The sequence below is a fragment of the Nannospalax galili genome, unplaced genomic scaffold, assembly GCF_000622305.1.
Source record: "Nannospalax galili isolate Female #2095 unplaced genomic scaffold, S.galili_v1.0 scaffold580, whole genome shotgun sequence".
Classification (NCBI taxonomy): Eukaryota; Metazoa; Chordata; class Mammalia; order Rodentia; family Spalacidae; genus Nannospalax; species Nannospalax galili.
Window position 1 is genome coordinate 671,487 of NW_008345762.1, and position 10,730 is coordinate 682,216.

A 10,730-nucleotide genomic window follows, 5' to 3' on the forward strand; every position below is an offset into this window, starting at 1 on the left:
GTGATCCAGCTCCAATTATTGAGGGGAAACCAGGATATTTATACTATGGGGGTGGTAGTAAAAACCTTAGCTGATAGGTACTTTTAGGATGCCCCATTTACATGTGGCGGTAAGCTCCTGCCAGGCTGCCAGACTGCCTGAAAAATCACACAGGAAAGGCTGGCAGTTTCCAGAGCTGGAGGCCATGTTTCTGTGGTGGCTACTTCAAAAGACGAGTCAGGAAGATGCCAGGAAAGCACCCTGCTGAAAAAGGAGTCTCTACATTTGAGCCGAGCCCATGGGCTATCCGGTCATGAAGAGACTACACAACAAGGGTCCCCAACAATTGATGTTTGCTTTTTTTGAGACAGGGTCTCCCTGTAGCTTCAGCTGGCCTGGAACTCACCACGTAGACCATGCTGGCCTTGAACTCACAGAGATCCACCTATCTCTGCCTCCTGAGTGGTGGGATTAAAGTTGCGTGCCACCACACCCAAAATCTTGATCCAGCTGCTTTGTCCCTGCTGTCACACCAATACACATTCCCTCTGCCATATAGCAGCATACAGGAAGTCACCCAAAGCCAGGGGTTTGTTAATTATTGTTAGCACCTAGGTGAGGCTCATCCTCACAGAAGGAAGGTGAGGTTTTTACCTCATGAGTAGCATTTGAAAATATTGGAGAGACATTTATAAAGTTAATTTCTCCCTAGCAACATGAAAATATACCCAGCTAACATGCTCTAAGATGGATGATGTGGGAGTACACATGAAAAGCCTCAACTAGATCATTGTATCTACCAGTAACGTGATTCTGTTTACCAACATCAATTCCAATTCTCCTAGCCCTAAGTAGAGGAAGCATTTCAGAACTCTGCACAAAGAGTTATCTTTAGTGAGAAGGTGGAGGCCCAGAAACAACTTGAAGACAGTTTGTTATAGACCACGTGTGGTGGTTTGAGTGAGAATTGTTTCCAGAGGCTCACCTGTTTGAACACTTGGTCCCCAGTTGGGGATATTTAGGGAGTGTGCCACTGGGGGTTGGCTTTGGGAGTTCATCGCTTTGCTTCCCCTTCTTGCTTGCTCCTTCAGCTCCATGTTTGTGGGTGTGAGGTGAACTCTCAGGTTCCTCCTGCTGCCATGCATGCCTGCCACTTGCTGCCAGCCTCCCCTCCACGATGGCTTCTTATCCTTCTGGAACGGTAAACCCAAATAAACTCCTATAAGTTGCCTTGGTTGTGGGATTTTATCACAGCAACAGAAAAGTAACTAAGACTCCATGTCAGGTGATTTTTTAAAAATTGTTTTTGTTTTTTATTTTTGTCAGTGAGGGGTATGGAATCCAGACCCCTTCTACATAGTAGGGAAGGGTTCTGAACTCAGAAGGAAACAACAAATACCATCCTACCCCCCAGGTTGAAACTCATACACATAAAAGAATGGCATGAATGACACCAGAGGAAACTTTGGTAAAGAGAATCCCCACCCCTAGAACGTCTCCTAGATCTATAAGGTTTCTGTGATGCTAGAATTATTCTAGAAAAACTAATTCAACTCAAAGGGACACAGTAAGCTAAACTACCCCTCCCCCACGCACTTGATGCCTTTTTCATGTGCTGGCGATCTGTTATCTGACTTAATCTTCAGAAGATAGATATGTCTCTCCCTCCAGTGAAACAAGGGCACAGAAGGAGCCTTAACCTTCCCACTTCCTCATGGTGACAGTGGTAGAAAGGCTAGCAGCTGGATCTCCTTTACTTGTTGATGATTACACAGTATTTGGCTTTGTTCTTGTCACAGGACCATGAAACACCTCAGGTTTAGTTACTGACAATCCCAGTGAACTCAGAATGAAACATCAAATACTTTTTCCCCAGGCTGAAATTCTCATCCACATGAAACAATAATGTAAATGAAAACATAGGAAAAGATAAGAATCTCTCATCCCCAGAACCTCCAGCTACCCCCACACTATAAAATTTCTATAGAGTTACTCTAAAAATTACTAGTGCAACTCAAAGTTGCATGGGTGAGACTTGTGTTAGCTCAAGTATATTCATAATTAAAGCTGAACTTAATTTTTAAAAAAATTTTATTGAATTTTTGTGTATTTCATACATAAAATCATCTTTTTTTTTTTTTTTGGTCTTTTTGAGACAGGGTCTCCCTGTAGCCCCAGTTGTCCTGGAACTCTTCTGTGTAGACCAGGCTGGCCTTGAACTTAGAGATTTGCCTGCTTCCCGAGTGCTGGGACTAAAGGTGTGTATCACCACACCTGGCTCATAAAATCATCTTTATACCCCCTTCCTGTTTCCACTTTGGCACCCTCCTATAGCCCCCCCCACTGGAATTCATACAGTCTGTCATTTGTATTAAGGCCTATTATGTAAAGTTAGCGTCCCCAGATGTCCCTCAGTGCAAGTTCATCCACTGGGGTTTAGTCAGCCTATCTAGATCTTATTCAGGAAGATCAGCTTTTCCTCACCCAGCAGTGATCAGCTGCCAGTAATTCTTTGACTAAGATTGGGACCTGCTGTTCATTTCCACAGTTCTGTGTTGGTTTTTTGTTTACCTAAGTTTGCATTAAGGCTGAACTTAATTATGCTGATCAGGGACCAGATCTGAACTTCCTTTTGGTTCACATAGTTGATCATAAAATCTAACAAGGTTAAGAACTTTAGTACTGTCAATCATTGTGGTATGTGTGTCATTCTAGCACTCAGGAAGCTGAAGAAGGGGAATTGTGAATTAAGGAGCAGCCTGGGCTACATAGGCAGAATTTGTCTAAAAAAAATCTGAAACTATCAAATATTTTTTGAGACAGGGTTTCACTACGTATCCCTGGCTACCCTGGAATTCACAAAGATCTACCAGCCTCTGCCTCCTGAGTGCTGGGATCAAAGACGTGCATAGATGTGTGTCCATCAAACTCTTAAATCTTGAAACCTGAGTGCTGGAGATCATCGGGGTTGGGACCATCACCCAGCTCTGCCTTTTTCCATTGTGTGACCTCACTAGCTGGTCTCTATGAGCTCCAGTTTTCTCATATTCAAAATGCAAATGCTATTAACATCTATCCCATAGAACAAATAAGACAATGCCTATAAAATGACTCATACAGTGTTTCTTGCTCATAAGTGTATTAATTACTTTTCTCATTGCTGTGATAAAATACATGACAGAAACAACCCAAGGAAGGAAGGAAGGGTTTACTTTGGCTTACAGTTTGAGGTACAGTCTGTCACAGTGGGGAACTCATGGCAGCAGAAGGAGCAAGAGGCAACTTGGTCATAGTGCCAGACAGGAAGCCCTGACAGATGAATGCCGGTGTGCCATTTAACTGTCTCCTTTTTATTTAGTCCAGGATTCTAGCCATGGAATGGTGCCACCCACATTTAAATTTAATCTTCTCAGTTAACTCAGTCTAGAAATTTCCTTACAGGCACACCCATGGACCTTCGAAAAGTGCAAAATAATAGCTGTGTATGTTCTTTTTCTGATAGAGTGTTAAATCATTGATTATCATTTTGCCTATTCAGGTTTCTATTGCAGTAATATGCCTTCCTGCACCTGATTATTAGTATAACACCAATTATGAAAGTTGAGAAATCATGCCTACCATGCAGATGAATCTGTATCATCTCACTAAGGCCTGGAGCTGTGCTCAGCTGCCACAGTGCTTGAGTCCTGCCTGAGATATAGCTTTATGCCTCAAAATCCTTTATTTTTACTTATTTTAAAATGTTTTATTTTTATTTTATGTGTATGAGTGTATTGCCTGCATGTATGTAAGTGCACCCATGTTGTGAAATGCCTGCAGAGGTCAGAAGTGGGCATCAGATCCCCTGGAGCTGGAGTTACAGAAGGTTGTAAGCTGCCATGTGGGTGCTGGGAACCAAACCCAGGTCCTCTGCAAGAGCAGCAGGTGCTCTTAACTGCTGAGCCATCTCTCCAGTCTATTTATTTATTTATTTATTTTTTATTTAGGTCTTTTTGAGACAGGGTCTCCTGGTAGCCCCAGCTGTCCTGGAACTCACTCTGTAGACCAGGCTGGCTTTGAACTCACAGAGATTTGCCTGCCTTCCAAGTGCTGGGATTAAAGGTGTGTGCTACCACTCCCGGCCCCCTTTATTTATTTTTACACTTCTGCTAGTCTGTGTCATTGTACCTATAACAATTGTTACTACTTGTCATTGATATTGGACTGTAATTATTTTATCAGGCCTTGTATTAGTTCTTAACCATTAAGCCATCTCCCAGGATTAATTTTATTAGGTCTTGTATTAGTTACTTTCCTATTGTGCTAAGGTACCATGACCAAGCAATTTATGAAAAGGAGTTTATTTTGGCTTACAGTTCCAGAGGGATAAGAAAGAGTCCATATTTTCCCAAAAGCCTTGCCTATGTCTATATCTTGAAGTGTTTTCCTCTAGTAGTTGCAACATTTTGGGTTTTATATTAGATCTTTGATCCATTTTGAATGAATGTTTGAGCAGAGTGAGAGATCTGGACCTTATTTCACCCTTGTACATGTGGATTTCCAGTTTTCCCAGCACCTTTTGTGGAAGAGGTTTTATTTCCCAATCTATGTTTTTGACACTTTTGTAAAAAAATAGATGACTGTTGCACTGTTGTCCAGCTCTGGGTTCTCTATTCAATTCCATTGATCTGTGCACCTGATTTTGTGCCAATACCATGTTGTCTTTGTCACTAGGGCTCTGTAGTGTAATTCTTGAGGTCAGTTCTCTTTTTGCTTATGATTGGTTTAGCTATTCAGAGTCTTTTGTGCTTCCATATGAATCATAGCTAATAGGAAATCAACTTTCAGAAAAAACAAACTCATTTTAAAACTTGTACACTAACCAGAAATGGAACCAGTAGTTCTGAATGTTGACATTGGACTAAGAGATTTGTCAAGAGAATGAGGTCAAAGCACAACTATTATCCACTCTCTGATTCTGATCTTGAGCCTTGTTTCAGAAAGTTAGGACCTTTAGAGACAGTTTGAGGCTTTAGGTTTAACTGTGAGATGCTGAGCATCTTCTGTACCTGTGGGCTAACTATGGAGAAATGTTTATTCTGGTTCTTGGTTCATTTTTAAGTAAAATTGTTAGTTTTATCTAAAGCTGTTCAGTTATTCAGTTGTGCGAGTTCCAAATATGTTTCAGAGATTAACCCTTTATCCATGTGTAACTTCCAAATATATTATTTAATTTGTGGTTGTGTTTCACTCTATTGTTTACTTTGCTGTGCAGAAGCTTTTTAGCTTGATGTTGCCCCACTTAGCTATTTTTCCTTGGTTCCTTGTAATTTAGGTCTCATATCCTTGAATTAATTGTCCAGACTAATGCCATGAATATTTCCTTTGTCCTTCTTTCTTTCTGCCTTCTTCCTTCTTCCCTCCCTCCCTCCCTCCTTCCCTCCTTCCTTCTTCCCTCCCTCCCTCCCTTCCTTCCTTCCTTTCTTCCTTCCTTCCTTCCTTTTTTCTTCCTCCCTTCCTCTCTTTTTTTGAAACAGGCTCTCACTATGTAGCCTTGGATGGCATGGAACTCACTATGTGGATCAGTCTGGGCTTGAACTCACAGAGATCCCCCTGCCTCTGCCTCTGAGTGCTAGGATTAAAGGCATGAGCCACCATATTAAGCTCTTTTATGTTTTCTTGTAGGCATTAAAACAATTTTAAATTGAATTTATGTATATTTCATACAGAACACCTTAATCATCTTTATACCTACTTCCCCATTGGCACCCTCCCATAATGCACCCCCCCACTGGATCTCATACATTCCGTCTTTGATGCTAAGGCCTATCAAGTTAGTGTCCCCAAACATTCCTCAGTGCAAATTCATCCACTGAGGTCTAGTCAACCTATCTAGAGTCTCTCCCTTTAAGAAGATCAGTTGTTTCTCACCCAGCAGTAATCAGCTGTCAGTAGTTCTTCAGCTAACATTGGGGCCTGCTGCCCATTTCCACAGTTCTATGCTGGGTTTTTGTCTGTTTGGGTTTGCATGGGTCTTGTGCATGCTGACACCATTGCTGTAGGTTCATATGAGCAAGGTCTCAGGAGGCTGTAAGAATCTATTTTGGTATGGTCATGTGCCTCCTTCTTTGACTTAGAATCTTTCTTCCCACTCTTCCACAGTGGTCCCTGATCTCTGGGTAGGTGAAGCAACTCTCATCAATGAAGCTCCCTCATGCAGCAGAGGTCCATGAACAGAAAAGGACACAGATGGTGTGCTGGATAGCTTTAGTGTCAACTTGACACATCTGGGTTGAGGGAGTCTCAATTGGGGAATTACCTTCATTGGACTGGCCTGTGGCCATGTCCATGGGGGACCTTCTTGATTGTTGAGTGATGTGGGAGGACCCAGCCCACTGTGGGTGGTGCCCCCCCGGGGCGGGTGTCCCTGTTTTGCAAAAGCAAGCAGGCTGAGCGGGGCCCGGGGGAAAAAGCCAGTAAGCAACATTCCTCCATGGTCTGTGCTCCAGCTCCTGCCTCCAGGTTCCTGCCCTGAGTTCCTACCTTGGGCTTCCTGATGAACTGTGACCCAGATGTAAGCTGAATAAACCCTTTCCTCCCCAAGTTGGTATTGGTCAGAGTGTTTTGCCACAGCAATGGAGAAACAAACTAGGACAGATGGCCAAAGCAAAGAGAACAAGAGTCTGCAGAGTGTGAGTCCTTGGACAGGTCTTTTGTAGGAATTTTATAATTTTGGATCTTATGTTTAAGCCTTTAATCCATTTTTTAAAGATTTTTTATTTTTATTTATATGTGTGTTTGTATCTTTGTGTATATGTACACATGTGTGGGTACCTGCAGAGACCAGAATAGGGCATCAGATTCCCTGGAGCTAGAGTTACAGGTGGTTGTAAGCTACCAACATGAGTGCTGGGAATCAAACTTGGGTCCAATGGAAGAGCAGCAAGTGCTCTTAACCACAGAACTATTTTTCTAGCCCCTAGTCTTTAATCCATTTTGAGTTGAATTTGTGTGTGTGTGTGTGCGTGTGTGTGTGTGTGTGTACAGGTACATGTGTATGTGTATATGCATAGGGAAGCCAGAGGTCAACCTCAAGTGTCATTTCTTAGCAGCTCCCATGTTGGTTTTCTAATTAATTAGTTACTTGATTAATTAATATTTGAGACAGTATCTCACTATATAGCCCTGGCTGGCCTGAAAGTCACTATGTAGACCATATGGGCCTCAAACTTACAGAGATTTATCTGTCTTTGCCTCCCTAGTACTGAAAGTAAAGGCATGTATCATCACACCTGGCTTTGCCACCTTTTTTTTTCTATTTTTAAAAATTGCATTTTCGTGCATTTCATAAAATAAATCTTGATCATATTTAGACCCCTCCCCATCTGTACCTCCCCGTATTCCCCCCTGCTAGATTTCTTGCATTATGTTATATATGTTAAGTCCTATCCAGTCTAGTTTGTGTCCCTAGATGTCCCTCAGTGTAAGTTCATCCTTTGGAACCTGGTCAACCTATCTAGTATTGCTCCTTTCAGGAACACCAACTCCAGCTGGAGAGATGGCTCAGTGGTTAAAAACACTGACTGTTCTTGCAGAAGACCCGAGTTCGAATCCCAGCACCTATATGGTAGCTAACAACTGTCTGTAACTCCAGTTCCAGGGGATCTGACAATCTCTTCTGTCTTCCTTGGGCATTGCATGACATGGGTGCACTTACCCACATGCAGGCATACATGCATACACATAAAATAAAAATAAATAAATAAAATATTTTAAAAAAGAACACCAATTCTCCCTTACCCAGTGGTGATCAGTTGCCAATAGTTCTTCAGCTAAAGTTGGGACTTCTTACCCATTTCTCCACTTCTATGCTGGATTTTTGTCTGTTTTGCATTTGCTTGGGTCTTGTGCATGCTGTCACTATTGCTGTAAGTTCATATGAGCAAGTTCCCAGCTGCCTGTGGTCATCTATTAACCCTGGCTCTTACTGTCTTTCTGTCCCTCTTCCACAATGGTCCCTGAGCCCTGGATGGCAGAGGTTTAATGCAGGAGTCCTATCCAGGGGCATGTACTCTGTAGTCTATTATTCTCTACATTCTGGCCAATTGTGGCTTTCTGTATTAATCATTATCTGTTGCATGAGGAAGCTTTGCTGGTGAGAGTTGAGAGATGCCTTAATATTCTCTCTATCACCAGTTCTGCTATGTTCCCTGAACCTTAGGTATAGAGATTGCATTGTAGATGTGTCCCTTAAGACATCTCACAGACACTTATTCTCTGTATTTGACCAGTTTTGAAGCTCTGTAATAGTCTCTATCTGTTGCAAAAAGAAGCTTCTTTGATTACTGGTGAGAGGTATACTTGTCTGTAAATACAATGATACATATTTAGCATACAGTAAGAAATTATATTTGTCTAGGGATGTGACAGATGTAGGTTTTTCTCTAGGATCTGCAACCTCTCCAGTCATGTGTATTTGGCTATATTTACAGTTCCACACATGAATTCCCTCCCATTCAGCAGGCTTTAAATTCAGTTAGATAGCTGTTGATTACACCCAAGATAAAAGTGCCACTACTGCACCAATGGAGATAGGTTGCTGTGCTGGTCATTGTTGTGGTTATTAGGCTTCACAGCTGAGGTTGGACCATTGGTTACCTTTCCTCCCTTAGCGGCTTGTATAGTGTCCTCTGATACTATGAGAGCTGGTCTTCAGGAAGGAGGCCTCCAGGTCAGTTTCTAGCTTCAGTGCTCCAAGTTCTGTGTCTGAAGTATGTCCTGTCTTTAGCAATAGGGTCTTACCTTCAAGTTCTGGGAGGCCATCAAGGGCTGTGGCAATAGCTTGTGTTACTTTGGGAGTCTCTTGACTACCTTGACCAACAACTCAGAGAGTTTTCCTGTCTGTTACTGTGTTTCTTGTTATATAACCTTCAGCTATGCACGTGTGTGTGTGTGTGTGTGTGTGTGTGTGTGCGTGTGTGTGTATGTCTGTGTCTGTGTGTCTGTGTTTCTCAGGTTTTTAGTGGGTTTTTGAACCAATACATTTCCCTCTGGTTTTTCACACCACCTAAGCATTATCTCTCCACTCTCTCCATCCTATATAACCTTCCCTCCACCCTCTCCATTTAACATGCATTTCCCCCATTTCCCTTTGATAACACTGTTCTCCTATTGTCTTCCTCTCTTGGGCTCCTTCTTCCCCTTTAATCCCATGGTTCCTTTCCATTTTCCTGATTTTCAGGATATATACTCACATATAAGGATTTGCAGCTAAGATCCACAAATGAGAACGTATGTTATTTGTTTTTCTTTTTTATACTCTTTTTAAAGTATATATTTTTCTTTTTTTTAAGGGGAGAGCACAAATGCAGTCCTCCACTACCACAAATTATGCAGTTGAGTTTCCTGCATTTGGGGAAATTGCAGGGGTCAGCACATTCCAAGTGCAATGGATGAGCCTCGCCCTGGGAAAACCACCTTCCAGATATGGTGTCTCCCTGCCAGGTAAGTATTCTTTTAAAAATATTTTATTATTTTTATTTTGTGTGTATGAGTGTATTGCATGCATACATGTAAGGACACCTGTGTCATGCAATGACCAAGGAGGTCAGAAGGCCTTGGATTCCTTAGAACTGGAGTTATGGAGTGGGGGTGTGGGTGCTGGAATCGAACCTGGGTCCTCTGCAAGAGCAGCCAGTGCTCTTAACCTCTGAGCCATCTCTCCAGGCTCCTCATTGATTGTTTTTCTGAGTCTGTGTTCCTTAGTACAACACTTTCTGGTTCCATCTATTTACCCACAAATTTCATGATTTCATTTTTTCTTTACCATTGAGTAGAACTCCATTGTGTAAATGCACCACATTTTCATTATCCACTCATCAGTTGAGGGAGATTTAAGTTGTTTCCATTTCTTAGGTGTTGTGAAGAGAGCATCAGCAAACAGATGAGCAAGTATCTGCAGTAGCTTCTTGACTCCTCTGGTTATATGCCAAGGAGTGGTATAAACGGATCATATGGTAGGTTTATTTTTAGTTTTAAAGAGTTCTCCACACTGCTTTCCACAGTAGTTGCAAGAGTTTGTGACCTCACCAGCAGTGAATGAGAATTCCCCTTTCCCCACATTCTTGCAGGAGTTGGTGTCATTTGTTCTCTTGATATTAGCCATTCTGACTGGGGTAAGATGAAATCTTAAAGTGGATTTGATTTGCATTTCCCTAAATACTAAGGAGGCTGAACACTTTTAAACGTGTTTCTTAGCCACTTTAATTTCTTCTTTTGAGAACTCTCTGTTCAGAGCCATTACCACCCCCCTTTGTCTTTTTTTTTTTTTGGAGACAAGGTCTTCACCTGTAGCCCCAGTGGGCTTGGAACTCACTAGGGAGACTAGGATGGCCTCCATCTCACAGAGCTCCACCTGCCTCTGTCTCCAGAGTGCTGGGATTAAAGGTGTACACCACCACACCCAGCTCCCATGCCGAGCACCCACTTTTTAATTGGGTAATTTGTTTTCTTCATTCTTTGTTTTTTGAATTCTTCATGTATTCTGGCTATTAATTCTCTGTTAGATGCATAGCTGGTGAAGATTTTCTCCCATTCTCTGGGTTTCCTTCTCACTTGGTGTGTTGTTTCCTTTGCTGTACAGAAGCCTTTTTGTTTAATTAGGTCCCACTTACCTATTGTTGACCTTAATTCCGGAGCAACTAATGTCCAATTTAGAAAGCCCTTTCCTTGGACATCAATTGGTCAGGAAACAAGGTCAAGAATCAACAAAT

General features: G+C 42.1%; 1 non-coding gene across 1 annotated transcript; it reads right to left on the minus strand.

Moving 5' to 3' along the window:
• Positions 1-9,308: 9,308 nt before the first annotated feature.
• LOC115071869 lies at positions 9,309-9,470 on the minus strand. The gene has a single exon (XR_003850932.1). It is a non-coding gene; the product is annotated as a U1 spliceosomal RNA (small nuclear RNA).
• Positions 9,471-10,730: the final 1,260 nt, after the last annotated feature.